Source organism: Lutra lutra, chromosome 4 (assembly GCF_902655055.1).
Source record: "Lutra lutra chromosome 4, mLutLut1.2, whole genome shotgun sequence".
Classification (NCBI taxonomy): domain Eukaryota; kingdom Metazoa; phylum Chordata; class Mammalia; order Carnivora; family Mustelidae; genus Lutra; species Lutra lutra.
In genome coordinates this window covers 29,315,471-29,341,433 of record NC_062281.1, presented here as the reverse complement: position 1 = coordinate 29,341,433, position 25,963 = coordinate 29,315,471, and the positions used below count along the sequence as shown (strand labels likewise).

At 38.4% G+C, this 25,963-nt stretch overlaps 1 protein-coding gene and 1 long non-coding RNA gene across 2 annotated transcripts in view; one reads left to right on the top strand and one right to left on the bottom strand.

Annotated features, from left to right (window-relative positions):
* The window catches only part of SYBU (syntabulin), a 112,610-nt gene extending 95,849 nt beyond the window's left edge, over positions 1-16,761 (bottom strand). The window contains exon 1 of the mRNA XM_047726401.1: positions 16,648-16,761. The gene's annotated coding sequence lies outside the window, so the exon portion shown is untranslated. The remainder of the gene's footprint in view (positions 1-16,647) is intronic.
* A 931-nt stretch (positions 16,762-17,692) lies between these two features.
* Positions 17,693-25,266, top strand: LOC125096737 (uncharacterized). Its single transcript, XR_007126370.1, has 3 exons — positions 17,693-17,950; positions 23,855-23,951; positions 25,189-25,266. It is a non-coding gene; the product is annotated as an uncharacterized LOC125096737 (long non-coding RNA).
* Positions 25,267-25,963: the final 697 nt, after the last annotated feature.

Sequence of the window (25,963 nt, the reverse complement as noted above, 5' to 3'; positions counted from 1 at the left end):
TTTTAGCCTACCTTCTAATTTAAATCTAAATACCCAACCTCATTCTTACCAGGAATTGGCATATCATCATGATATCGTATTGGTATATTAATATATCATATGTCATGATGATACGTTGACTTTCATATACAGTCAATTGTTATATGCAACAGTGAAAAAACGTAGCAGCTTAAAACTCCTTAGATATATTTCAAGGGTATATATTGAAATTGTTTTCATAATGACCTGTACTCCTTAAATAAACAAGAAAAGCACTAAAACTTCGCTACCATTAATTTGGTATTCTTCAGTAATAACACAAAGAAGATGCAGTAATTCATGTTTTAATTAGTACCCAAAACCTTAACAGCTATATAAAATACCAAGTATGAATAAAACACTTCAAAGCAAGAAGTATATTTCTCTATCTCCCTTAAAATAGTTCAGGAATGAAGCATCTTATACTTACTATAGTCTATTCCTCGTCATATGTAAAATTTGGATATTTAAGAATAGTAAAAGCATATTTCATGTTTTCAAGCTTATACATTTACTTTGAAATGACAGGACAGGCAGGCAGATGTATTATGAGGACAAGAACATGGCAATTTCAAGGAGACAACACCTGGAACAATGTATACAAACTATTTGTTCTCTACTACCCTCTGGTGGTTTGTTTTAAAAAAAAAAAAGTAATAGTGATGATGAGGGAGCAGGAGGCTGGCTGAGGACAAAGCAAAAGCTGACACCTTGCACCCCCTCTCCACATACTCCCCTCCCCTCGGTAATGTGTGTGACATTCCTCAGGCACCCCTGACTGCCATTAATGAGAAACAAATAGTTAACTTGCAGAAATCACAATCCTACAAGACAGGAGTCTCCCTTGGTTTACAAATGTCCTAGAGATCTACAAACAAAGAAGTTACCTTATCAATAGCACAATTTCCAGAGGCAAATAACTCAGTTCCTCAAGCCCTAAATAAAGTTAAATTTCTTCTAAACCCAAATCTCACTAACAAGGACACTTGATAGGAGAAATGTGAACTTTATCTCTAGATCTCCAAGATAGTGTTAAGAATCATTCCCAAGCATATGGCCCACTGATATACATCTAAAGGGTCTCACAAGAAGATTTTTACTACTAGTAATAAATAACCTTTCTCCCAACAATAGCTAGCCCCTCAAGGTCCTGGAGACCTTGCTTCCAAAATTCCTTAGAGACTAACATCACCCGCTTTGTTCTCACCTACCCAACTCCTGTTTATATGATCAGCCACTCCTCAGGATAACAGGGGCAGCAGCTCTTCCCGCCCATGGGTCCTGTCCCCGTGCTTTAATAAACCGCCATTTTGCACCAAAGATGTCTCAAGAATTCTTTCTTGGTCATCGGCTCCAGACCTCAGCCCACCAAACCTCACCTAGGTTCTAGAACTTCATCAGTTAAAAACAAACAAAAAAACCCCCAACCTTAAAGAACCATCCTAATCACTGATAATATTAATAGATACCATATATTGGTAGACACTGTAGTAGGCTTAATAAAAATTCTCTCATTTAACCCTTACCAGTGGCTTGAGGTGGGTATTATGACCTACATTTGATAATTAAGGAAACCGAAGTTCTAAGTGTTGAAGTAACTTGTCCAAACTAATGTACCTGGTAGAAATTCAAATTCGTTTCTTTTTAATGCCAAGGCTCAAGTTCATCGTGTGTGTGTGTTGCTGCTTCCTGGGCAACTATTAATGAGAGCTGGCTGGACACCATGAGCCTTGTAATTCCAGAAGGCTAATGGACTTTTTGGCAAAACAGTCAAGTCTTGTCATATTCTCATTTACATAAATCAAATTCAACTATTCAAGTTCAGAGAGAGGGAGAGAGAGATTTTTTTTTTTATTTGACAGAGAGACATCACAAGTAGGCAGAGAGGCAGGCAGAGAGAGAGGGGGAAGCAGGCTCCCCACTGAGTGTGGAGCCTGATGCGGGGCTCGATCCCAGGACCCTGAGATCATGACCTGAGCCGAAGGCAGAGGCTTAACCCACTGAGCCACCCAGGCGCCCGGAGAGAGAGATTTTTAATAGTGAAGCATTTTCCAGCTTAGGCCTGGGAGTCAACCTAGGCCTAAAAATATAAGCAATATGTTAATATCGCTTGTTTTGGGGCTTTATAAAAATGGTATCAAACTGTAAAAGACCTTTTTTTAAAAATAGGAGATGTGAATCTGTTATTTTTCTCCTTCTCACATCTCATGGAGCCACGTGTGTTTCTAATGGTTTAGAGATACGAATACTTTTCTACAAGGCTTCTAATTATAAGCCAACCAAGCCACCTGGTATTGAACTAACAAAAAGTGATGCTAGAAGGAAATTGGATGAATAATGAACTTACGAACAATTTGAAGAATTTTCAAAGATCATTTGAATTTTATTATTATTGTTGTTGCTGTTATTTACCTTGCATGCTTTCTTTCAAACCTCAACCCAGCAGACAGTGTGACCGTGTCCCTTTTGTATGCACGGACATGTGTGAGGAGAACAGGGGGTAAGAGGTGATTTTAACGGGGTTTCACTCCATAATTTTTGACAAGAAAAGTGAAGCCAAAAAACATATTCCTCAAGGTATCATTTTAAGCAGCTAAATAGTATCCTCTTTTTCAGACCATTGATGGCAAAGCTAAGTACATTTTAGGGGTTCTCAAGATGACTGAGTCAGGGCAACACTGAATGATAAATGTGGTTTTATTTTCAAATAGGGGAGTCTTTCAAAAGAGTCACAGTAAAAAAGATTATGCTGATAGCTCAAGATCAATAATTTATAACTTGAAATTCCCCTTCATTTTGATTATATGTATTTTGTGAGGAAATAATAAGTATGTGTATTCAACTCAATTACATTAGACTTTAGGTACAAATGGACTGAGATTCATCACATGTCAAATATTTGAGTGCCTATGAAAGGAGAGACACTGAAAACAGCAAAATTTTTACCAGGTAGGAGAAATGCAGGCTTATTTCCCTGACTTATTTAACTACTCTGTGAAGCCAGTGATCTCTGAAATTGAAGATAATTATTGGCCCTGGCATAAATGCCTATAAAATCTGATTCAATCAATTACATTTATAGAGTATTATTATATAAAACATATCAGTGTGTTGAATTTCAAGTGGAAAACATCTTGTTGTCATTTCTGATTTAATACCATGTAAGGTTTTATTCAAACACTATGTTTTAATTTCTGGAGTGCAAGTTAGAGATTCTACTAACGAAAAGTTCCTCTGGGGTTATTCTTTCCTCATCCCACTCCTCTTCCCCGGTCTGTCCAAGAAAATGCAAGGCAGTCAGAAGCTATGTTATTTATAACAGAGAAGAGCACATCCATTGATTTTAAAGTTTCCATGTGAAGGACATGTATTTGTTAGCTTAAATCAGTGCTTATGCCTTGATTACAACTGTCTTTTTGTAAGTACTATTGACTGAGCCTGGATCCTAGTTACGTATGTAAAACATGGGAAATTCATGCATGCTTACGCTGTCCAAGCCCTTATTAATGATGGACTGTTCATCACAGGTACTTTTATTTTCAGTATAAATGTAGAGGATTAATTGGCTTAAGCCAAATGAAGGAAAGATTAGTGATAATAGGATTTTGAACAGAACTCTAATAAATACATTAAATTCCATGATGTAGAAATTAGATTCTGTTATTGTCTATTACATATCTATACCTATATATATATAGAGAGAGAGAGAGAGAGAGAGAGAGAGACAGTATACCAATAAAAACATCAAAACTGAACATGAAAAAGGTAACATTTTTAAGGAAATTTTAAAATTCAGACTTTTTGTATTTACAAAAAGAAAATCCCAGAAAAATACAACTTTAAACATATTATCTTATATGCCTTAATCTTATATATCTTAATCATTTTCATGTACACTGGCTCATTTAATTTCTAAATGCCTCTTGATCCTTATGATGTTTTTCCTATAATACCGTTTTAAAAGAGCATATTGTGTAATTATCTTTTTGTTTTGTGAGTACTACTGAATGAGTATATAAATGGTAGTTCACTTCTATCATAAGTGTTTAAATATATCTTTTTTAAAAAATGTATTTATTTGAGAGAGAGAGTGGGGGCACAGAGGAAGAGGGAGACAAGCAGGCTCCCCCCTCTGAGTGGGGGCCCTGACTTGGGGCTGGAATCCAGGACCTGAGATCATGACCTAATCCGAAATCAAGAGTCCAGTGTTAACTGACTGAGCCACCCAGGTGCTCCTAAATATATCTTCAAATAATATTTTAAATTAAAAAACTTTTGCCTTATCTCTGCCAGGATATCAGTTTTTACCAAACAACCCTGATTCCTTCCTTTCTTTTCTTCACCCTTCCTCTTTCATTCCCTCCCTTTCTTATATATAATATCATTCTGGATGTAACATAATTTTCTTTGATTCTATTTTTCTCTAAAGAAAGGAAAGACAGGGAGAGAGATGCGGGGAGAGACACAGAGAAAGAGAGAGATTGGTTTAGCTTATGTAGATATCAAAGGGAATCTCAATACAGAATTGCTCCTCTTTGTATTCTAAGGGATAAAAGCATCTACAGGTTCTTTTTAAAGGACCGACTGAGAGAACACCTCTCAAATTATAAATCTTCTAGATGGAGCTACTTGCTCTTTTTGATTCACAGTATAGTAATGAGGTATGAAATTCCTGACTTCAAATATGTAATGTTGGTTTTTTCCCCCATAATAATTCTTTTTGACAGAGAGGATTCAAATTTATATGCAGAAAACAATTCTTTATGGTGAAGTCATATAAGTTCAAGACAAATTTTATCTCAGGTTTCTTAGGTTTTCTCCTCATTATGGGTACAGCATAGTATTTTTTTTTAAAAGAGAGGAAGGTTATGTGAGTGCATATTTCATAAGCTTCTTATTCATTATTCATAGCATTAGAGATAGAAGGAATATATATACAGACGGAGAATTCTCTCAGATGTGTCCTCTGAGAAGTACACTCAGCCTAAACCTCAAGGGTGTCTTTCAGTGGAGGCTGGAAGGAAACTCAAGAAGACAGCAGATGGCCTTCCTAGAAATATTCTTAAAATAATGCTCTGGTGAGTTCCAGTTGGACTGGACTGGACTGGAATTTAATTTTTGGCCACATCAATAAGGCCAAGAGCACTTTGCCCTAAAATACTTTGAGTAATTCCAACATTTGAAAAGTTTTAAACTGGTTTTGCTCTATGTATTTCAGAAAATAATATTTCTGAAACATGAAAACAAAACAATCGCATTTATTTTGGAAGGACTCGTGTCACTTATTTATTTTCCTTATATAAATTGGACTCATTCTTCTTGCTTAGGCCTATGAGTTAATTAATATGCATTGAAGGTGCTGTGGGTACTTTATAAATATTTCATTATAAAAATGAGTATAGAATGTTCCTCCTCCCCTTGAATTAAAAAGGAGTTATTAGTGTAAACCTTTTGAAAAACTCATTTATAAAGTCAAAATGAATGAATAAAGTGGGTGCTAAAATATACTATGTAATGTAAGAATAGGAATGAAAATCTTTTTCCTTAGTATTAGATTATATTTTCCCTGAGCCATCTACCTAATCTCAGCAATAAATGAAATGTAAAAAAGAAAACAAATAAGAATGAATTTTATTCATTTTTTCATTAGTGAATTTTATTCATTTTTTTACTACACCTCATTTCTGCATATACTTGATATAGAGTCTCAGTTATTTTCTTAGTTATTTTCTCAGTTATTTGCTGACATTAATAAATTATCATGTAGTTGATCATCGTTATTAGAAAGGACACAACAAACATAAGTAATTTTAAGGTTGCTGTGCATCTAATAAACTGTGGTTGAGCAACTCAGAATCTGGGGTCTTAGTATCAGCGGGAATTGTCTAACTCCAAGTTCATGGCCCAGCATCAGGGTCTTCACACACAAACTATAAATTAGCAAGAATTCAACTGAAATAGACAAGGCATAAGTAATTTGTGTCTTGAGATTTATAGCTTGATGTCCAAAGGTTGTCAGATTAAAAATGACTTAAATATTTTCTTAATAAATTGAGGTTGGACATGGCACCCAACAGGAAATGGGATTTTTTGTATAATTAAGAATGTGTCAGTTTGGCATTCAGTGGATTGCTTTGGCAGGAGTCAGTTATCAACATGTAAACTGGCTAAGATCCTAGAGTATACATTGTAGAAAAGTCTCTCTCTCTTTCTCTCTCTCATTCTTTCTCTCTCTCTCTCTCTCTGTTAAAGGAGATAAAGAAATAAGCAAAAATATGTATTTGGTTAGAAAGAGGCAAGTGGTATGCATAAATATGGGTTCAGATTTGAGTTGGAAGCTTCTGAAAGAACTGTCAATAAGTGACAATGTTAACAAAACGAAAAGAATCGAAGACGCTTTAAAAATAATATATAGAAATGTCATTTCTGCAAAGAAGACATCCAGATGGCCAACAGACACATGAAAAAGTGCTCCATATCACTGGGCATCAGGGAAATACAAATCAAAACCACCATGAGATATCACCTCACACCAGTCAGAATGGCTAAAATTAACAAGTCAGGAAATGACAGATGCTGGCGAGGATGCGGAGAAAGGGGAACCCTCCTACACTGTTGGTGGGAATGCAAGCTGGTGCAACCACTCTGGAAAACAGCATGGAGGTTCCTCAAAATGTTGAAAATAGAACTACCCTATGACCCTGCAATTGCACTGCTGGGTATTTACCCTAAAGATACAAACGCAGTGATCCGAAGGGGCACATGCACCCGAATGTTTATAGCAGCAATGTCTACAATAGCCAAACTATGGAAAGAACCTAGATGTCCATCTACAGACGAATGGATAAAGAAGATGTGGTATATATACACAATGGAATACTATGCAGCCATCAAAAGAAATGAAATCTTGCCATTTGCGACGACGTGGATGGAACTAGAGGGTATCATGCTTAGCGAAATAAGTCAATCGGAGAAAGACAACTATCATATGATCTCCCTGATATGAGGGAGAGGAGATGCAACATGGGGGGTCGAGGGGGTAGGAGAAGAGTAAATGAAACAAGATGGGATTGGGAGGGAGACAAACCATAAGTGACTCTTAATCTCACAAAACAAACTGAGGGTTGATGGGGGGAGGGGGTTGGGAGAGGGGGTGGGGTTATGGATATCGGGGAGGGTATGTGCTATGGTGAGTGTTGTGAAGTGTGTAAACCTGGCGATTCGCAGACCTGTACCCCTGGGGATAAAAATATATGTTTATAAAGCTGTAAAAAAAAAAAAAAAAAGAAAGAAAGAAAGGATGAATCCCCAAGTTTTGTAGCAACATGGACGGGACTGGAAGAGATTATGCTGAGTGAAATAAGTCAAGCAGAGAGAGTCAATTATCATATGGTTTCACTTATTTGTGGAGCATAACAAATAGCATGGAGGACAAGGGGAGATGGAGAGGAGAAGGGAGTTGAGGGAAATTGGAAGGGGAGGTGAACCATGAGAGACTATGGACTCTGAAAAACGATCTGAGAATTTTGAAGGGGTGGGGGTGGGAGGTTTTGGGCACCAGGTGGTGGGTATTGTAGAGGGCACGGATTGCATGGAGCGCTGGGTGTGGTGCAAAAATAATGAATACTGTTATGCTGAAAAAAAATAAAAAAAAAATTAAAAAAAAAACAGACAAGAAAAAAAAAATAATATATAGAAATTAATCCCTGACAAGTTTACCATTAACAATATGCGGCAACTCAATTTTAAATGATTTCTGCAGCATTTAAAAATAAGGATTTTTTAAGTCATTTAAATTTAGGCAAATTAATAAACCTTGCATATTATGCATGATTTCTTAGTTACTTTGAATTCCTTAAATATTTTGAAATGAATTACAAAGACATACACATCATATTCCAGGCAAAGCTCTGAATTAATCCATTTAAAATTTTTTTTTAAAGATTTATTTTTATTTATTTGACAGACAGAAATCATAAGTAGGCAGAGGCAGGCAGAGAGAGAGAGGGGGGAAGCAGGCTCCCCGCTGAGCAGAGAGCCCGATGTGGGACTCGATCTCAGGACCCTGAGATCACGACCTGAGCCGAAGGCAGAGGCATTAACCAACTGAGCCACCCAGGTGCCCCTGAATTAATCCATTTTAAAAGACAAAAGAGGAATAAACATAACATAATGGGACATAATAGCTTGTTCATACCCATTGCCTGAAGGTTAACATGGACTGTTTTAATGTTAAAATTAATTGGCTGAAGAAGGAAAGGGAAAACTAACTTAGGTCTAGCCTCAACTGTGCATCAGGCATCATGCTAGACATCTGGACATGCATTGAGCCAGTAATCCTCTAAGCAAAGTAGTAATCTAGCCATTTTTTCTAGATGAGGAAACTGTTTTGAGTGTTGCCCAAACTTCAGGATGAGACATGTCTCAGGGACACGAGAAGTGTGATAAGCATTGCTGAATAACTCAAACACTACTTTTCATATTTAGTTATAGATATGTTGAGATATAGAAAAGTAAAACTGAACACCCTTTTACATTTTACTTTTCCATACATGACTCCATATACATCAGCATTTAGATAAGACATCTGGCTTTACATCTTAAAGCTAAATATGTATTTTTAAAATTTTATTTATTTATTTGAGATAGAGTGAGAGCAAGAGAGAGAGAGAAAAAAAGCATAAATGGGGGGGAGGGACAGAGGGAGAGGGAGAGTCAGGTTCTTCACTGAGTAGGGAGCCTGCCACAGGGCTTAATCTCAGGACCCTAAGACCATGACCTGACCGAAGGCAGACACTTAGCTAACTCAGTCACCCAGGCACCCCTAAAGCAAAATATGTTTGCATCCCTATGAATTCCATTTCATCATTCCCTCCAACTCAAGATTGCTGGATTAACCTTGATAACTCCCTACTTTTCCTACAAGTAAATAAACCACTCTCCTATCTGATATTGTTGTCTGGGGTAGAGAAGAGATTAGTTGTAAAGGTCTTTTAAAAATTATGCAGGGAAATGATTCTTTCTTAGGCAGTGGTTCTCAACCTTGACTAAATCTAAGAGTTACTTGGGGAACTAAAAAAATATTGATGCCCAGAGCCCATCATGTGATTGTAATGTGAAGCTAAGGTTAGAAAACCTTGCTCTTCATTTCCATCCACAACAAGGGCACTGTTTTTCACGATTGCTTTGCTCTTTCCTCCATGTGACCTCAAATAAGATGAGTTTGGGGACACCAGGTGAGTGTGGGGAATTAAGGACAGCTCTCTGTTATTAGTTAGCAATGAGATCCCTCATATAGTAACAATAATCACCATCACTTTGGGATAGCTTTCGGAACTTCTGCAAAAACAGTATACACCTTAATGGAGAGAAAGCTGCCATAGGGCAGCAGGCAGCAACCCTTTTCTGCTTTGCTGAGGTGGGAGTTTAACTGGCATCTAACATGGACTGGACCCCCTAAGAAAGCAGCTACACTGAAAGTCACCTGAAAGAGTCTCCAACAAGTTGTAAACTAGACTATTAAATTCGTGGCAGCTACTTTTGAAAATCTACATACTAGATAGTTTAGCAATAAATAACACAGCACTTCTACTTAATGGCTGATGGAACACTTCAGTCCTGATCTGTGACAGTTCCCACCCAGGAAAGCAGGCCTAAACTCTCATAGGCTACTAGAAGCATTCGATTTGAACAACCTCGAAACGACTAACAAATCCCACTCAAATTAATTTCATTAAAACACTTCTAGAACAAGAGCATTATTTTTCAGTTATGTTCTAAAGCAAAGTCTGCAGTATAAAATTATCGAGTCTGGGGTAAACTCTGGATAGAAACTCACTGAAACTCAATTACTCACTCAACAGCTATCTAGTTGGCAAGTGTGGGAATGGCCAAATGCCACTGTAGTTAGCACTTCTTTCCTTGTCAGCCAGATCAGAGATACTCACAGTGTATAACACAGAAGGATGGCTTTAAATGGTTTGATAAAAGGAGTGCTTCCCTCTACCAAAATGACAAATTGATTTGTAATTTTTTACAGTAATTAGAAATCAAGCAATATAAAGTCTTTGCTGTTTAAATGCTCATCTGGAAACTCAAATTTCCTCCAGATGTCTTCCACCTCCAAAACTAGGCTTTTCTGAAAAAAAATCAGTAACATTTTATAAAATGCAGTTTAGTTAAAAACATCTTCCTTAATTTTTACAACAAATCTCTGACAAAAATATAACCCCTTCACAAAATGGAGAGTCCTCTCTCATCATCAGAAGCAAACTTACCTATTGAGAAGGGGAAGTACTTAAAAAACCAAAACAAACAAACAAAAAAACCACTGGCTCAGGCAAATATAGGCTTCAGTTATGAAGCCAATGGTTGGAGACTTATTTAAATGAACCTCAGAGTTAAAATGGCTGTGGCTACCCCTAAAGGTAAACCAGAGACTGGCAGGTGGTGCTTCTGGTCACCTCCCTTTGCTCTAAGTAGAATGCTAATGCTAAAGTTGTACTTTATATTCCTGCTTGTTCAGGGAACACCAATGCAGTCTGACAAAGATTCCAGTTTAAATATCCTGAGAAGGAAAAAAAAAAAATAAGTCCCAGAGATGGAACCTCTCTTGTGTACTAGCAAATCTAAACAGTTGGAAATCTGTGGTAACATGAATAGTACCTCATCTCCTTGAAGATATACTGGGGACATTGAGAAAAGAAATTTTCCACTTAGTGGAAATTAGTGGATATTAGTGGATATTAGTGGAAAATATCCACTAAGGTAGCAAAGGATGTGTCTTCGATTTTTTTTTTTTTTTACCTCTTTCTTCTCCTTGGTGTGCAAAATTTTCTTTGGCAGATAAAAGCAGGTAGTATAAAAAGAAAAAAAAATTCCTCAGGGCAGTGAAATATAGATCAAGGGATAAAAAAGGCATAATGGGATAAAAAATTGCTATGAGAAAGTTAAAGCCATGAAGAGGAAACAAAACCTAACAATGTAACTTATTCATGTGGTAACATGGCATATTTAAAGTAAGAAGTTTAATTTCAAATAATTTTTAATGCTGTTTTTCATTGTACTGGAGGAATATAAAGCAAATCAAAGAGAAAGCATTATTATGGGCCTAAGAAAAGCTAAAATGAAAAGTGTTGAGAAAACAAATAGAAATTGACAACTGTTAAATATTACTGATGTTGGTGTATCCTAATAAATAAGGGTGTGTAGGAGCAAAGTTGTGAAAATTCCCAAGCTGTACTTCAAATGAGTTAAAAACAAGTGTTTGTTATTTCAGCCTCCATGTTGCATATTATTCAAATACACAAACCTATGGTACAAATTTTCTTACTATGCTGATTATAAAGCTGAAAAATACACTCATTTCTAACCCTTATTTGAATTCTTATAAGTCATTAATTGGGACAAACATCAATCCTTTTGCCTGGCTCTATCTGACCCTGTAGTGGGGCCACCGAGGGAAAAGCCGGTTTCAGCACCATGGACAAAGGACCCAAACCTCTCAGCCTTACTCTTGGGACCTACAGGAACGTTGCCCTTAGGTTAAAATATATGAAATAACTTTATAGTAGCCATCTTCCATTTTAAAATGTTTTAAGAATCAAATGAATACAAAATAATATTCAGCTAGATAATATAAAGTTTATACTTTCAAACCCCTTCTATCTTATGGAAAAACATAATGGCCCTTCTAAAGACATGCATCACTATGATGAATGCATTTAAGTGTCATTAGGTTTAATGGCTCCAACTCACTCAGACTATTATACTTTACCTTTTAGAGTTAACTTAATGCGTATTAATGGTGTGAAATTGAAGAAATTATGAATTGAGTTTCCCTGGGCACAGGTTAAACCAAGGAAGAAAGGAGAGGACAGGTTAATATTACCTTCTACCTCATTCTTCATTTGTACTACAAAAGATGTCAGCTATGCCCTTGGGAAAGTAATGTTCACTATTAGTAAGTTGAACTTAAATGGATTTTTATGGTTTTAAACTCAGGTAACTGTCTTTGGTTGGGTCACCAAAGGTTTGCAGTTTTCTCCAGGGAAAAAGAAAATATGTGCACTTTTGAGATTAAGTTCATATTTTATTCCATAGTTTTAGACAAATAGATAACTTGTCCCTTTCTTCCCCTTCTGTGTTCATCTTACTAATTCAACTTAGAGAGGTTTTTTTCAGGGCATTTTTATATGTATTTTTAAATATACATTATTTTGTAATCTCTCCTTCACATTATCACCATGTATCACACAAAAGAGTAATGTCCAATCACTTTAAAATATGAGTTAAATATTATAATAATAAGTAGTATTATTAATGCAAAAAAATGAAAAACGCACAGTTCTGATCCCAGGAACGTTTGATGCAGCAAAACTATGGTTCATAGTATCAGAAAGACCAGAATCTAATTTTGAAATCTGACTTTCAAAAATATTAAGAATGAAAACAATATTCATTTCAATTATTTTTGGAGGAAAAAAAACATTAAATCACTACTTGTTGCAGTTCATTTATTATTAATGGGTGATTAAGAGAAGATATAACTTTGTAGCTACTCTTACTTCTCTATCATGCAAAATGATCTCCAAACTAAAAAGGATAGAATAAAACTTGGCAAAAGAGAGTAAATCTCAGGCCAAGTGATGTTACTAGTTTCTCTGAAGGTATTTAATTCGTTTGACAGACCAATTATGTCCCAGGCTTTATAATATCACTTTTTACAAATAGGATTATGATAATACTGTTAATGTCTTTCAAGAATCTTGGAGATGCCCAAAGGGTACAAATCTAGAAAAAAAGCATATAATTCTGAGTTTCAAAAATTAAAGAGTATCTAAAACATTGGTGAGACTGAGTGAAACATCAGGCAACATTCTGGCACAAATTAATAAAAAGATGGTCTGCGAGCTCTTAGGATAGCAAATGTATTACTTAGAAATCAGCTTGGGCTCCAAACTGGGGCAAACTTAGCTCCTTCTTCTTCTTCCTCTTCTTCTTTTTTTTCTGATGGGATTAAGACTAGTAAACCTGAGAAATAGGACAGAAGTCACAAATTTAGAGGCTTTCTTAGTTAAAGTAATTAACACATACAAGCTAAATGACCCAGTGTACTATCAGGTAGAATGGTAATGGGCACTGTGAAGAAAAGAGATTGTGCTCAGCTACCACTACTCAGCTCTAACTTTATTATTTATTTTCTAGGGAAATCAGAAATATGGGATTTCTTTGCAAATCCTCTTGATTAAAAAAAAAAAATTCAAACTGCAAACTTCTACTAGTGAATTCGCTCCTGGCTTTTAAGACAAAACAAAATATATCTGCAGACTGAATCTCGCCCATAGGCTGCCAACTTGGGACACGTGGCAAAACATATGGACCTCAGTGAGGAATCTGGCAACGTTTCACATGACATCATTATTAAGAATTTCTGGTTGGGTGACAATAAAGACATTCCAGTTAGTTGAGTTCAAATTTGATCTCAATATAAGGATAATTAGATCTTCCCATTGATGAAATGGACTGCCCTTATACTAGAAGAATTCACCTTAACCACAATTTAGCAATTCACAAAATCATATGGAAAAATAACCTATGGCTGAATTTTGAATTTAATGCTAATATTTTTTCATAAATTTTAATATGCTTATGTGATATATACATGTATTCTTTTATTCACTTATTTGTTTGAAAATATTTATTAAAAACCTATTATTGCCAAACATTGCTCTAAGTGCTGGGAATACAACAGGAACAAAAATCTCTGTTTTATGGAGTTTGCATTCTCTATTTGTCCCAGTATGGACATTAAATTATATAAGCACTCTATAAATGTGCTCTTGGTGGGCTAACTTTATATTGGAATTTTCCTATGCATTCAGCATAGAACACGAAATTACTTTAGGGTGAACAGCACATTACACTGTGACAAATAGGTGTTTTTAACCTAATGTATTTATTCATTCACTTACATTTTCTTTCTAAACTATTCATTACACAATTGCCACTTTGCTGAGGCAAAATGATAACCCAGATGGAATACAGAGTCAACAATATGTATCTATACATAGTTGTATTCCTCATGCACCAACATGTTGAATACTTTGCTGACTCAGCAGCCCAAACATCCTACATTATCTTTGATTGGCTTTCAAACTCTTAAATAATTTAGAGGATGAAGAATGAAGAGGATGAAATCATCTGTCACTTGGCAGTGACTGTTCCTACAACAGTATTATCCTCCTTAAGGAAAAACATCTTATCTTCCTTTACTCTTCATCCTGTGGCAGACTGTAATTCTCAAATGAGGTGGCTTAGTGATAGACCTATACATGATTCTGTCCTAATCTAACTTCTTGCTTTTCTATTTATATTGATAATAAGATAAAGAAAAAATATTTTTTAAAGATTTTATTTTTAAGTAATCTCTACACCCAACATGGGGCTTGAACCTACATCCCTGAGATCAAGAGTCATGTGCTCTACCTATTGAACCAGCCAGGGACCCCAAGAAAAGATTTTTTTTTAAATTACCATGTATTGAAAATAATCTGATCTGTCTGTGTAAATAACTTAGCTTTTCTTGAAACAAAGGGTCAGAAATAACTGGGGGATTTAGGTTGTGACTTAGTTAATTTCTCCTCTTATCAATTCATAGTCATCATAGTCATATCAAGTCATAGTCAAAGACTGAACATTCAAGTATGGATTTTGCGGTAGGTAAGGTCTAGGAAGATAATTTCCAACTGTCCACGAGGCATGCTAGTATTTCTTGAGAAACAAAGTTAAAAACAAAACAACCAATCCTTTTAATGCTTGCAAGAACATTATTCAAATAAGAAAGAATCATAGCCCTGAAGAATGCCTTTGTAAGCCACATGTTGTTATCCTTCACCCAGTTTCCCCCAGTGACTGTGTTTTACATAACCACAGTATAAAATGAAATCTAGGAGGCTGACGTTAGTCCAATGTGTGTACACAGCTGATATTTTATCACATTTGCAGATTCACATAACTACACTATTCAGATCAAGATATACAGCTATTCCATTATCCCAAGGATCTCCTTCATGACACCTCTTTGTAATCACAGACCTCTTCACCCCATCTCTAAGACCTGCCAATCACTAGTCTGTAAAATTACTTATTTATGCTTATCTCTTACATATTTTTAGTAAAATATGGGGAAACCACAGGACTGGGTGTTAGGAGGTGGCTGGTTCTAAGTTTGCTACTGGTTAGTTTATGTCCTTAGACAACTCACTTACTCTCTATAGACTCAGTAGCTCATCTACAAAAATGAAGATTTGGACTCTGATTTTTTTTTAGAGGACCAGCATTTAAGAACACCTGTGATTATTCTCAATCATGATATTATTTTAAAGATTATTAAATGCAAACAAAGTAAAGAAATCATGGTTTAAATATGTGGAGATCAACAAAGATTGAATGTATTTAAATGTATTCTGCACTAAAATAGTGTCACTGCCAAACAACTAACCAAAAGCTGCATTATGAAAATATACTACTCCTCTAAAATCTGAAGCAAATAAAAACATGATCTGACTTGGACCCATCTCTCAAGGGGATGGGCTACCATTCTTCCAAATGTACAGGTGAAGAAAACCTGGCATTGGGATTACTTGACTCCCTTTGCTCCCAAGAGCATCCTTTAGGGAAGAGGAAGCAAACATCCCTAAAATGTGCCAGGCAATGCATCTGGGTAGGCAGTGCCGCAGCAGAAACTTCAAGTTGAAGATTCTGAACCTTGAGGTTCACATTTGGCCCTTTTCTGAGAAGGGAGTTTGAGACACAAGCAGGTCATTGCTTCTGCTGCCCAGGGTCTGGGGTCAGGGCCAGAGGACCTGCAAGGAACCTAGCAGTGGAGTTTCCTGCTTTCTCAGAGATCACTCCTTGCTTCACATTTCAGAACAGGATAAAAATAACCGGAAAGCCATTTTCCCCAAGCGACTCCTTCCATTTAAAGCTTTAGGAATCTCCTCCCATGCACCATGTTAAGCTTACCGATCTCTTTCTCTACAATTTACTCATCTTAATTTGAACCTGTTGATGCCTTCCTGCATGAGGACATGTTGAGCGCATCAGAGGAGTCCTTCAACAACATACTGAAGAAAATTCCGTCCTCCCTCTTCACCTCGAATAATCTGCATGAAAAAAATCCCCCAAGGGACCAGAAACCTGTCAAGTGTCGTCTGGGGGACTTTGGGCCATCCATGTCTTTTGAGAGATCTACCGAAGCTTTCTTTCTGGATAACACTAATTCTTCACTGAATCTTCCTTATTGAAAGGCACCGTTTCCAAGCTCCACTCTCGAGGACGACTATTAAAGAGGAGATCCAAAACCTACGGCCTGGTCAACCTTGCCTGCTGTGACGAGGAGTCTAGACCAACCACCTCAATGACCAATGAAACTGGGACATTGTCACCTCCATCCCTCTGCTGAGAGTCTCCATTTTCCACGATCTCCTCCTGTGGGTCCCCGAGCGCCCTGATAACCCCTCCTCACCCACGCTGGTCTGGAGTATCCTTCTCCCCTCTCCTTGGACCCAAGAGGACTAGTCGCTCACGATCACTGACACTGGAACCCGCGCCGACGCCCGATCTTACCCTCTCTCTCCCAGAAGGGGCCCATCGCGCCGTCCAGGGGGAGGCATCCACGCGCGCCCGGGAGGCCAGGGCCCGGCTGGCCCGGGGTCGGGTGCGCAAGCGACCCGGTGGAGCCGCCGGCGCGCGCTCAGACTCCGGGAGCCGGGCCCGGCCCGCTCCGCCCGCGCCAGCCCGGGCGGGACACGTGGTGCCTGGGCCTCCCGCGCTCTCGGGACCCGCGGTGCCTGGGCCTCAGCAGCCGGTTCGGCCGCCGCAGGAGCCGCGGACGTGGAGAGGGGAAGGGCGGGGACCGAAAGGGTCGGGGCCGGGAGGAGGGGCGCCGCGACGTGGGTGCCGTGAGGGCCGCGCGCGGGGGGCGCGGGGGGCCTGCTTCCGGGGTTCGCGAAGTGCGGGCTCTGTCCGGGTCTCCCGAGGCGAGCGGATGGTGTCGCAGCTCTTTCCCGAGCCACCTGGGGCGGCGGGCGGCGCACTTCGGAGGCTCCGGGTTCCCGCGGGTTGAAGGGAAGGGCTGCGGGCCGGAGGGTCCGCTTGCGCAACCCCCTTCTCGCGCCCGCCGGGATCCGGGAGCAGCGGCGAGCCTGGGGCCGGCCTCCGCCTCGCGCTCCTCGCCCACCCCAGTAACAGTGTCCTGGCCCCGGGTGGAGACGCAAACCACTGAACGCCGCAGCGTGGACCCGAGCTCCCCTTTAGGACAGTCTCTCCCGGGAAAGTTCCTCTCGCGACCACAGCCTGTCGTCTGGGGAAGGCTAAGGAGACACTGCTCAAAACTGGGGACGGAGACTTTCCTGAAGCCACGGCTCTTTCCGACTTCGCCAGTGACCTTGGACGCCTCTTCTAAACAAGGTGTCTCTTGAATTTCCTGATTCTGGGGATAAACGTGGCTATTCATTTTCTAGCTCTAAAGAGGTAATAGCGACTGGGTTAAAAACAAACAAAAAACAAAACAAACAAAACAAACAAACAACCACTCCAGACATCTTTAATAACAAGCGCAATATACATAGAATTTGTACTGACTTTAGGAGAGGCTGAAGGAAAACTTAAGACCGGGAAGAAAACCGTTCTGATCTTTTAGTACAAATGCAAAACTAATTCATCAGCCCCTCTACCTGCTTTTCTGGGAAGGTAGTTTGAAGAAATTGGCGGGAAGATACTTTGCTCAGAATTGCCAGAGCCCCATGGAGCCCCATCCAGAACATGCAGCTTTACTAAAGTCTCATGATGAAACCGATTTATCATTTTGCCCTTCCCATAGCTGAGGGTCAAAGGGCAGCCACCACAGTTTGGCTAAGGGCCCTTCTTGGTGAGTTTCTGGATATGTTATTTGTTTACTCTTAGATCAGTCTTCATTTTTTACCCCTAAAGGGAGCTTTCTTCCCCGAAGAGTGCTTCTGGAGAGTAGCATGCCAGTGGTCCTTACCCTGACTGCCTTCTCCTTTCCCTGGCTCCCCTACTCACCATAGTCCCTAGAGGTTAGCACATACAGTCAGCGTAAAGTATAACAGACTTCAAAATATGTGTGAGAGAACTCTGTACAGTTGAAACGCAGTCTCACGTTACTTGGCTAATGTGAAGTGCATGAAACATTTTATTTTGTTGTCTCAGCTCATTTTCCTTTGGTTTATCTTCTATTTCTGTCTGATCATATGGCTCAGACTTTAAGATTTCTTCTCTCTTATATTTTCTAAGTCTTGGAAAGACCCTCTTTCTTGAAAAATGAAGATTCATAGCATAATGGAACCTCATCCCAACAGGAATTTTCTTTTACCCAATCTTGACTTTACTAGATGGTTGTTTGTACCTTGTGATCCCACCCTCTTCGCCTCCATTCAAGGTCCTATCAGTGATGTAAGCCTCCTTTGACCTTCAACAGAGATAAATTTGTCCCTATAGCTTCTCCTCAAAACTGCTGTCTGTACCAGCATTTTATTCACTTTCTTGGTTTATGGTCTTTTGGGACAGGGTCCTAGAAATTTGTTTTTTTTCTCTTCCTTCTCCTCACAATCCAGGCTTCTAGGTCCTCTGCATCAGATATTCCTGCATTCTTCCCACTGAATCCCTCTCAGTTCTTTCTAAGATTGTTTTGAAGCTAAAAAGGGACGTGCCTGGAAAGTGCCATGGAAAAACAGGACTATCGGGTTAAAGATAACCAGTCTCATGCCCTTGCAGGTTTACAGCTTCCTTTAAAACAGGGATTCCGGGGCACCTGGGTGGCTCAGTGGCTTAAGCCGCTGCCTTCGGCTCAGGTCATGATCTCAGGATCCTGGGATCGAGGCCCGCATCGGGCTCTCTGCTCAGCAGGGAGCCTGCTTCCCTCTCTCTCTCTCTCTCTGCCTGCCTCTCCATCTACTTGTGATCTCTCTCTGTCAAATAAATAAATAAAATCTTTAAAAAAAATAAAACAGGGATTCCCACTTATTTGGAAGGAAATGTTATTAGATTTTTATTCTGAAGCCTTCAGATCAAAGGGAGTGTGCGTGTGTATATGCACATGAGGTAAAATGGAAGGATCGAGGGTGGGGAAAGGAGTGGGAAAGTGGGGAAGAAGGAGGGGTGGATATGGTACTGATGTGGAGTTTCTGAGTGGGAAGTCTCAAGTGGACTGCAAGATGGGAAGAAGAGAAAGGAAAATCCTGTCAGGAATGGATTTCTTCAGACTAGGCCCAGTACTGGCTGCCATGGAACAAAATTGTCCATAAGAACTTAGTTTCTCCTCATTGTCAGTATATATCCTCCATAATCATCTTCTGTAAGTTGACCTTCTGAAGGCAAAAACACAAGAAATATCTCTAGACAGTTATCAAACCACCAACTACTTAACTCAAGCTTTCCCAGATATATTGCAAGAATACAATATAATTGTAGAAACTGTGTAGAATTCATTTTAGAAGGAACGTTTAAATGGAGATGTCTGTAGAGTCTTGGAGATCAAGGAGACCTTAAAAGATAATCTAATGCAGCTTTTGAGATGTTACATTAATCATGCTTTTCAGTTCTTGAGTTCTCTGTTTTTTTTTGTCTGGCACAGAAGTCTTCCTCAAAACTCGTAAGTATGCAAGCCAGGGCATTCTTCATGGCTACTAAAAAAAAAAGAAGAAAAAGTATCCTCTTCCTTACCCAGTCATTTCTTCCCAGATCCTAGATTTGAATTAGACTAGAGAAAATTCTCCTTTCATTTCTCTAGAAATGAGGATATTAAAAAACTAGCTCACAGGTGGGAGGATTCAGTGGGTGCCCAGAAGCTACATGGTCCTATAAGAAACTCCCAAATTATAGGAAAATACATTCACTTAAAATATTGACAGAAAAATGTAAGCTTTTTTTTCCCCCCTAGGGCTAAAGTGTAATTTTCTTGTGCTAAGACTATTTGAAGTCTATTTTTTCACTGTTTTTATAAAAATATGTATAGCTAGTACCTGTCTATAATTAATTTAGTTGTTTGTAACATTTACCCAATACTGTATTCTAGGCCTATCTTGGTTTTCCTTTTCCTCTTTCCATTTCCTTAAGGTTTATTTGTGAAAATGTGATTAGATTGATATATTATTTCTCCAAGTAACCCAGATGAGGAGGAGTTCTCATTTTCTGAGTGTGTACTGTATACCTGGCACGAACTTACATCATTTAATTTAATTTTACACTTTTCTTAAGAAGTAGTTAGTACACATTACTGATGCAGAAAAGGAGGCCCATGACTTGTTTACAGTGACAGAGGTGGTAGATAGAGTGGGGATTTGAACCCAAGTATTTCTGATTATTCTGTATTCCTGTTTAACTGCAGGGGCTTTTTGGAGGCAATGCCTTTACTCAAAGGAATAAGTCAGACGGGAAAAGTATTAGATGCTACTGCAGGATGACAGGGAGTAGAGCTGGTCCTCGCTTCTCCACTCAGCTAAAACATGCTAAAAGCTTTCTCTTTTCTTACAGAAAGGGCGGGGCTGGAGTCTAATCCAAACCGTTGGGAGACTTGAAAACTGTGTTACACTGTCTTGAATTATGTGATGATTAATATTTATTGAAAAAAATTTGGAGAAAGATCATTTATTATAACTCCTACATATACACCATGACTATAAAAACATTTAAAGTATTAACCAATACAGATTGGTTAAGTGAAATAAAATGCGTGGTGAATTTGGTTAATTCATATACCCCCTCTGGGCTTACAGTTATTTATAAAACAAATAAAAAAAAACAGAAATAATAAATGTAAGGGTCCAACGTTTAGGTATCAGAGGAAATAATGAAAACAAAAGTGTTTTGAGAACTATGATTATGTATACATTATTGTATATGTCAGTAAGAAAAAAGCTAAATGGAAATCCCATGGTGAATTGAATAGGAAATGAATATTTTATGTCAAGTAAACTTCGATCATAGAGTCATGAAATTTTAGCATAAATGGGAAAATTACAGCTTATTTAGTTTCCCCCATTTGTAAATGAAGAAACAAATGCCATCACCACCCCCCATGTACATTGTCCATAGTCACAGCATATCCTAAAAAATATTGTTGGAAATTCTAAAATAAGAAAGTGATATCGTAGGAATAGGCAGAGTCATTGAGTACCTACTATATATCAGACACTATTGTGGATGCTGGGAATATAGGAGTGAACGAAACAGATTGCATTCCTGCTCTGAAAGAGCTGATATTCTAATGGACAGGATCAGATAAAAGGTGTGTGAACAGACATGCACTGACAAATGTTTAAAAGAAGTTGAAATAGGCAATGTGGTAATGATGCCAAGGTTTTTGTTCTGAATAACTGAGTGGATGGGGGAGGATGGGCAAGATGTGGTTGTGATGGTGGTTTTGATGGAGATGGGAGAAATGATTGGGTTCTGTTTTGGGCATATGAAATGTCAAATCATGATCAGGCATCCACATGGTGCTGTGGAATGAAAGTCTGAGCTCAAGGAAGAGGTCCAGGCTGGAGAGAAACATTTGAGAGTCTTCAACACAGAGACTGTCTCCAAGCCATGGGGTTAAAAGAAAAAAATGGGGGGGGGGATAATTTGTAAAGGGCTTTCTTGGTCAGGTTGCCGTGTGAGCAAGGTGATTTAAATATGTCTTAGCTTGTCCACTCAAGCTAAAGCCACCCAGAGCTGCTCAGCCATAGGCCAGGGGACTGTCACCATAGCAACAGTGTCCTGTCAAAGGGGTAGGGAATCTTTTTTCTCATTTTGAGGCTAGAGTCACGTCTACCATTTTAAAATGGAAGTGTTCATGACCACGCTATTATTCCTTTTATTAAGCCCCAAATGTGTGCCTCAAATTCATTTCAGGAACTGTTGTGATGAGGAGACTACCCGCTCCTCTGCAGAAATGGGTTTTCATTAGTGTATTATTTGTCCAAATAACCCCAACTTCAGAGCTGAACTTAAATGATGATGGCTTCATATTTCTATTTGACGATACATACATAAAACCATCACTCAATTTATATTTTCTTATCGAAATTCTCCGAGTCTATTTTTTGCTTATTTTAAAATTTTTATGGGGTGTTAGAAAACTTATCTTTCATTGTTTTCACAGTACTTTATATTTATTACTCTGGTAACTGTTGCTGTACTGTGCCAAAGGAAGTTGTTCTTGGATAAAAGTTCTTTTAGACGAAGAAATAATGAGGTTAGAGATGATTGAGTTCAGGTATAGTGTTTTTCAAGGTGCCATCTGTGATAAGAAAAGGCACTTAATGCCCCCAAATATCCAGGTTTTACAATGACTTAATGTTCTACCTTTAGAGAATAATTTCTGTTAATCCAGCTCTAGATTTTCTTTGTAGGTCTGTTTTACTTTCAAAAGTAAAATCATACATGTTGTTATAGAAAATTAAAAAAGAAGAAAGGCACCAAGAAGAAAACAGTCATTTGTAAGCTCTCACTCAAAGATAAATACTAGTAATATTTGTGTGCATGTTATCCCCATATAACTTTTAAAATAAAATAGAAACATACTGAATACACTGTCTTGTTAAATAATACCTTTTTCTGATCACAAAGTACCACATTATAGAAAATTTTAAAAATACATAAATGTAAAAAACCCAGAAAAATAATAATTACTTATTATCTTATTATCTGAGGTAGCCATTATGACAAATATTCCTACATTTTCAAGGAATATATGTATTTTATTTTTATTTTATTTTATTTTATTTTTTAGATTTTATTTATTTATTTGACAGAGAGAGATCACAAGTAGACAGAAAGGCAGGCAGAGAGAGAGAGAGGGAGAGAGGGAAGCAGGCTCCCTGCTGAGCAGAGAGCCCGATGCGGGACTCGATCCCAGGACCCTGAGATCATGACCTGAGCCAAAGGCAGCGGCTTAACCCACTGAGCCACCCAGGCACCCTTTTATTTTTTATTTTAATGTTTTTAATGATTTTATTTATTTGAGACAGCACATGTGCACAAGTTGGGGGAGGCGGGATGGAGGAGAGGCAGAGGGAGAAGGGTCAGAGGGAGAGGGAGAAGCAGCCTCCCCATCAAGCAGGGAGCCTGACGTGGGGCTCAATCCCAGGACTCTGAGATCATGACTTAACATGATGCTGAGCCACAGCAGATGCTTAACAGACTGAGCCACCCAGATGCCCCTTAAAGAATATATGTATGTAAACATATGTATGGTGTATGTGTACATATTTTATGTTAAACTGGGATTTCCTGTTTTGCAACTTAATTTTTCCACAGAATATCATTCATAATGTTGTGTATTATTCTGTTCCACAATTATTTTAACAGCTTTACAGTATTACCTCATATATATAGCCACATGATGTAATTGTCCGCTAAAAATATAGTTACTCATGGACAGTGCCATGATTTCATGCAAAGGCAAAGGTTCATATCAAATTAAAATGAATGTCTTCAACAATTTCATGCGAGGTAAGTCAGGACAGTAGGCTATCAAGGTAATTTATAAAAGGAAGATATGTAGTAAGTGAACAAGTGTCTAAGATACAGGTCTGAAGGGATTCGGGCAGCCCCCCAGCTTGTTGGTGATGCATATATGAGCATAGGGTGTGATTAGGGCATTTTACTGTCATTCAGCTATAGTTAGAAAGGATGCTCAAAAGCTATTGAATAATGTTAAAGCATCAGTGTATTTTGCACAGTATGCTTATACACACCTGCATAGATACGGATATAGACATAGAACATCATCACCAACTTGATGGGGTTTATGGAATTCATGTTTCAGTGTACAGAATACTTCAAACTGGCGCTGACCATGGAGGCCTGGATGGAAGAACACCCCAGGTATTCATTCTTCTGGAGACCAGCAGACCAGAAACCAGGTTCGTACATTTTATGCAGCCTGTGTGGCGCTTTTAAAGTGTTAGTAATGAAGTTCAGGGAGTAGTACTTGCATCAGGGATATTTGGGGGCTTATTAAAAATTCAGGTTTCTGGAGCCCACTTGACACCGAATAAATAAAATTGTCAGGATTAACACATTACCTAGGTGATTTGTATGGAAATAAAATTATTAGAATGGTAGGGAATTAATGTAGGGAACTAAGGGGGAAAAAATGCCTGTAACCTCCTCAGCGTTAGAGATTTTTAAAAAAAGATATTTATTTATTTATTTAAGAGAGAGAGTGTGTGTAAGTGGTGGGAGGTGGGGGGCAGAGGGCAATAGGGTCCCGCTGAGCAGGGAGGCTTTCTGCTGATCAGGGAGCCTAATGTAGAACTTGATCCCAGGGTGCTGGGATCATGACCTGAGCTAAAGGCAGACATTTAACTGCCTGAGCCACCCAGGCACCCTACATCAGGGATTCTTTTTTGTTCTTATTTGTGTCTCTGGCACCTAGCATTGTGCCTGGCTCTGGAAATTGATAGATATATGTTTATTACATTGACTATTTGTTTTAATACTTGCAATGTTGTAGTAAGTTCTTGCCCGTATATAGCATTTTTCTTCAGAACATCTTGTCATAACTTTTCAAACCACTCTTATAATCTTCGTGATTGTGTCATATAGTAAGAACTTAATGGCTGTCGACCGCATGAATGAGTAAAATAATGTGGGTTAACACTTACTCACTCTTACCTCCGAGTGGCGTGCTACCCCCAATTACCTGGGATGCTGCCTTATGTCCCTGAAAGGATCACAGCTGGGAGTCAAACCTTCTGTGTTAAGTGTCTGCCAAAATTTCCACATGACCCTGGATGAGCAACTGCTGAGCCCTACTGACTTGGGCTTTGTAATCTATAAATAAAGAAAATTGTTGGGGCGCCTGGGTGGCTCAGTGGGTTAAGCCGCTGCCTTCGGCTCAGGTCATGATTCCAGGTCCTGGGTTCGAGCCCCACATCGGGCTTTCTGCTCAGCAGGGAGCCTGCTTCCTCCTCTCTCTCTGCCTGCCTCTCTGCCTACTTGTGATTTCTCTCTGTCAAATAAATAAATAAAATCTTTAAAAAAAAAAAAAAAAGAAAATTGCAGTGATTCAATGAGATAACACCAGTGAGGATACTTTGAAATCAGTAAAGTGCTTTGCAGAAGTAAGTTATTATTATTCTTATTTTCTCCATCAAGGTCATCCCCATCAAGAACTTTTCCACCTGCCTCAGTTCTAGGGAGAGCCGGTCCACTGTCCATTCACATGTGGTAAGCTTGGGGCAGGAGTATATTTAAGAAATTTGTGAATATGACATCCTTAAGGGTCAGGGGTGGCAAATAAATTTCATCTCTGGTATCCAAGACCAAAGTCATTAAATAATTATAGTTCTCTACTTCTTTTTTTTTAATTTATTTTTTTATTATGTTAGTCACTGTACAGTTCATCATTAGTTTTTGATGTAGTATTCCAGGATTCATTGTTTGCATATAACACCCAGTGCTCCATGCAATATGTGCCCTCTTTAATACCCATCACTGGTCCTCTACTTGTTGTGTGCTCGGAAGTTGCCTCCCAAACTTTCTCAACCCAGTGCAGCCTCTGTGATTAACTGTCACTGACCTTTCAGTAGAACCTATTTGCCATCTCTGATGTAGGATAAATTTATATGTAAGTGTGGATGTATTAGATTTGAGTTCCGCACATATTTTTTAGAGATATGAAATTTCATTTTATGTATGAAGGATGTGTGGGCTGTGTATATTTGTATGTATTGTATGTGTTTATATATAGATACAGAGGTATGTATTATTTGAGAAACAGTATTGAGTATAACCTAAGACTGTGAGTGTATGTATATATGTAAACTAAAGAGAAACAAGAGGATATTGAAGCTTCTTCTTAGCTAGGCATTAACATTAAAAAATCACAATAAAGTCTTGGGGAAAGAAGCTGAAAGAACAATATAAAGAC